This window comes from Lycium barbarum, chromosome 3, assembly GCF_019175385.1.
Source record: "Lycium barbarum isolate Lr01 chromosome 3, ASM1917538v2, whole genome shotgun sequence".
NCBI lineage: Eukaryota > Viridiplantae > Streptophyta > Magnoliopsida > Solanales > Solanaceae > Lycium > Lycium barbarum.
The window spans coordinates 146,565,718-146,569,547 of NC_083339.1; the positions used below are offsets into that span (position 1 = coordinate 146,565,718).

A 3,830-nucleotide genomic window follows, 5' to 3' on the forward strand; every position below is an offset into this window, starting at 1 on the left:
AAAAGGAGCAAAAGCTGGAAACCCCCATTAGAGGCTCACGGCCAGCCATAGCAAAAATCACCTTCCATTTCTTGTCCTTCAAAAAATTATTTTGTTGATGCAAACCCGTTATTTTGAGGTCCCTAAGTAGCGTGGAAGCATCGTTGGAGCGATCAAACCATCATTTTTCATCTTTTGGAAACCCTAGGCTATTGGAAAGTTGAAGAAGAAAGGTAAGAACTCATTATGTTTTGTATGTTATAAAGGTTGTATGCTTGTTGTAGTATCTTATAATGGAGGAAAATCATGAAATAAAGTATGTTGAAGTTGAGGCTATATGTATGAGGCTTGGCCGTGGGATGGGTGTGTGTGTTGTGTTGTATTAGAGTGATGAATTAATGTCTAGTTAGTATATTACGATCATTGCAAGGTGAAGAACGATTGAGAATCATCCATATATGTATATGTGTAGTGTTAGTCGAAATGGGTCATATTATATGACAATGAACGAATTGGTATCGCTTAATGTTTTAGTCGTCGTCGTTGTGAATTCTATGTTGGAAATGAATGTTTATTGACTCAAATTGATATTGTGATTGTTGCGGACTGAATTGGAGATTATTGTACATTTAATGTATTTTGTACATTGATGAAAATAGCATTGTTAGAATGTGAATTGTGGATACAAATCATGATTTGAAAATGAAGAAAAGGGTTATAGGGGTGTCTCGGTTTGGGGCTGAATTCGGCTGCTTTGGGGAAAATTTTGGATTGTTGGAAATGTTATATGAATTGTTTAGAATGTCCTAGAATATTGTTGGTAAATATTCGGGTTGATAATTAAATGTGTGAGCGATGTTGTGGCTTGAATGTATGTCGTCGAATTGAATTTATGAAAGTTGATAAATGATGGCAAGAGAGCTATTATTGTTGAATTACTTTTCGGATTAATTATTAATGTTGTTAGGTTGGTTGTTGTGGTTGTTGTTAATCGATATGGCCGAGTTAAATTCTCGGGGCAGCCTATGTACAGGGGAAATGCTTGCCCGAATTTCTGTAGAATTAAGGGCGAAATTGGAATTTATTGCCCAATAAGTCTTTAGCTGATGTTTGGCATTTTATGGCTTATTTTTAGATCGTGGGCAGCCCGAAGCCTAGTTTGGACTTAGCTTGAGTTGGATCATATTGGAGAGCGTTTGAGGTATGTAAAGTAACCTTTCTTTTTGGCATGCCTTAGTCAAAGTAGGCCATGATACGAGCCTCTAGGAAACTCTATTCTCGCAAATCCGAGCTTGTCTATGATTCGTATTTGTTTCCTTGGTATTCTTGGGCGTATATGCCATAACATTGATCCTTATATCCTTGCAGTTTATAATTTGTAAAGATTTCATGAAAATTGATTTTTGGTTTCAAAGCTTGTTCTTTAGCGATTCCAAAAGTTCAAACGCCCATAACTTCCTCAGAAAAGCTCGGATTGCTTTGAAATTTTCGTAGGAGTTTGTATGATATAAAATGAGTATGTTTTTCATAGGCGGGCTCAGTTCGGGTCTATACTCGTCCGTGGATCTCGCGACGCCCTTTACGTAATTTCGGTAACTTTGGGAAGAAAATGTTGTAATTATTGTTCCGATTTCAAATATGACTATTTTACTTATCTTTTGGATTTATGATAATGATTTTGTGCATATGATTCCTCACTACTCCGCTCGTGCCCTATGATATCGTTCGCCGGTTCCCGGGCCGGTTCGGTTGTCGTGCGTATTATGATACATTCCGGTGTTATGCTGTGTTTATGGTTCACCGAGCTCCTCGCTCGAGGGCCGGGTTCCATATGTGTTTGGCGTTATGCTGTGTTGTGATGTGTGCCGGGAATTCGGAGATTTGAAACTTTCTGGTGTTATGCTGTGTTATGGCGCCATCGACAGGCGGGCGACCATATTTTCCTGTGCCTTATGCATAATTTATACTTTGGAAATAAACATTTTGATATTTTTGGATATGTATTATTTTCCATACTTCTGATTCGATTACTGTTCAAGAATTATTTCTGTACCTTCTGTTTTGCATACTCAGTACATATTTCGTACTGACCCCCTCCTCCGGGGGGCTGCGTTTCATGCCTGCAGGTACAGACGCACAGCCTGGGGATCCACCTGTTTAGGACACCCCCTTCTGCTATTCGGAGTGCTCCTCTCATTCCGGAGCTTATATTTTTGGTATATATATTGTTAGTGCATTTATATATATTCGTTCATGGGTACAGCGGAGCCCTGTCCCGTCATATGATTCTGTCGGTTTGTTTAGAGGTCTGTGGACATGTTTGTGGGTTAGGGTCTTTCTGTACGGATGCGTGTATATGTTGTGTTTGGGCGATCCCATTCGCCGCGGCGGCCGGTCCGCATATGTTTACATGTTGCTTTGTTGGCCGGTGTGGCTTTTGTTGGTATTTTCTGTGCGCAGGGTTATTTTGGATAGTCTGTAAAACAAAGGAAACTCTGCCGAAATTTTTCTGGAAATTATCTAAATTTGAAATATAGCCTTGATGGCTTCTGCTATATACTTGAATGCGTTTGATAAAAATTTGAGATGGCATTTGATAGATGTATTTGGGTGCCCAGATCAAGTACTAGTCACGGCCTACGGGGTTGGGTCGTGACATATATATATATATATATATATATATATATTTGATATGAATGTTGTAACTCCTCATGAGACAGGTGGCTATGATATGCGTATATGCGACAATGTTAAGGCAACGTCTTGCCTTTTTTTTTATATATAAATCCTTGTTATGCTAGCTGTAGATGATTGTGGTTAACAGGTGTATACGAGTGTCCAGCTCGGGCACTAGTCATGGCCTACGGGGTTGGGTCGTGACATCTAAAAATAGGTGATTGCACAGGAATCCATAATTTGCATGTTTCGGGCCTAGTAAATCTGGAGATATTAGAGCTACTGGATTGTGAAGGACTCGTAAATGTGGAAATTCGGGCCCCAAATATTCAAAAATTTGTATATGTTGGTGCGCCTTTGTACAAGCGCCAAAAGACACGTGAAGTACAGCCCCTGCCTTGCACAATTGATATTTTAGATGGTTATAAAACACTACAAATTCTCAAATTAGAAGCTATGACAACGACAAACGAAGAGTTTGAATATCAGTTATCTAAGTTCTCAGCCCCTGAAGTACTAGAACTAACGAGATGCTATCTAATAAAAAATATTAAAGTTGTGAGTGAAAAATTTAAGAGATTCGCCTTGCGGCATTGGAAGAATCTGGAGCAAGTCAACATGGTGACTCCAAATCTGACAGAGTTCGATTTTAAAAGTGACAAAACATGCATGCCCTTCTCAACTATGGATCCTTCTAACCTAGAACGAGCAGATATCAACTTTTATCTGTTGCCAGATTTTTCAAATTCTTATAACTTCGGAGATGTGGACACAAGCTGGTATAATAATCTTCAAGACTTCGTTCGAAAGTTCAACTTTTCTAAGGGTCTGATATTGGTAATTCTTTGCAAGAAGGTAATTATTTTTTACTTACTTTTCTCTTTCACCAGTATAACATCGCGTCACTTGACTTATGCATTATTGAAGTACTTATTTTACTTAGTATGGGCTTTGTACAATATATGCAGTATAAGTGTATTCTCATTTATGAAGAACCAAGCGAAATTATTATTCCACCAACTCAAGAACTAGAGGTATGCATTAAGAATCCTTCGATGCATCTTGAATCATTCACAGATAATATGATGTCCTAGCGCCCCAACATAATGTCCATAGTGCCATGTACAGAGAGCAAAATAGTCCAGGTACGTATGCATATACACTTTATATCCTAA

The 3,830-nt window shown here is 38.6% G+C and overlaps 1 long non-coding RNA gene across 1 annotated transcript; it reads left to right on the plus strand.

Annotated features, from left to right (window-relative positions):
* LOC132634376 (uncharacterized) lies at nucleotides 1–2,483 on the plus strand. Its single transcript, XR_009580128.1, has 3 exons — nucleotides 1–212; nucleotides 1,115–1,180; nucleotides 2,106–2,483. It is a non-coding gene; the product is annotated as an uncharacterized LOC132634376 (long non-coding RNA).
* The last annotated feature ends 1,347 nt before the right edge of the window (nucleotides 2,484–3,830 follow it).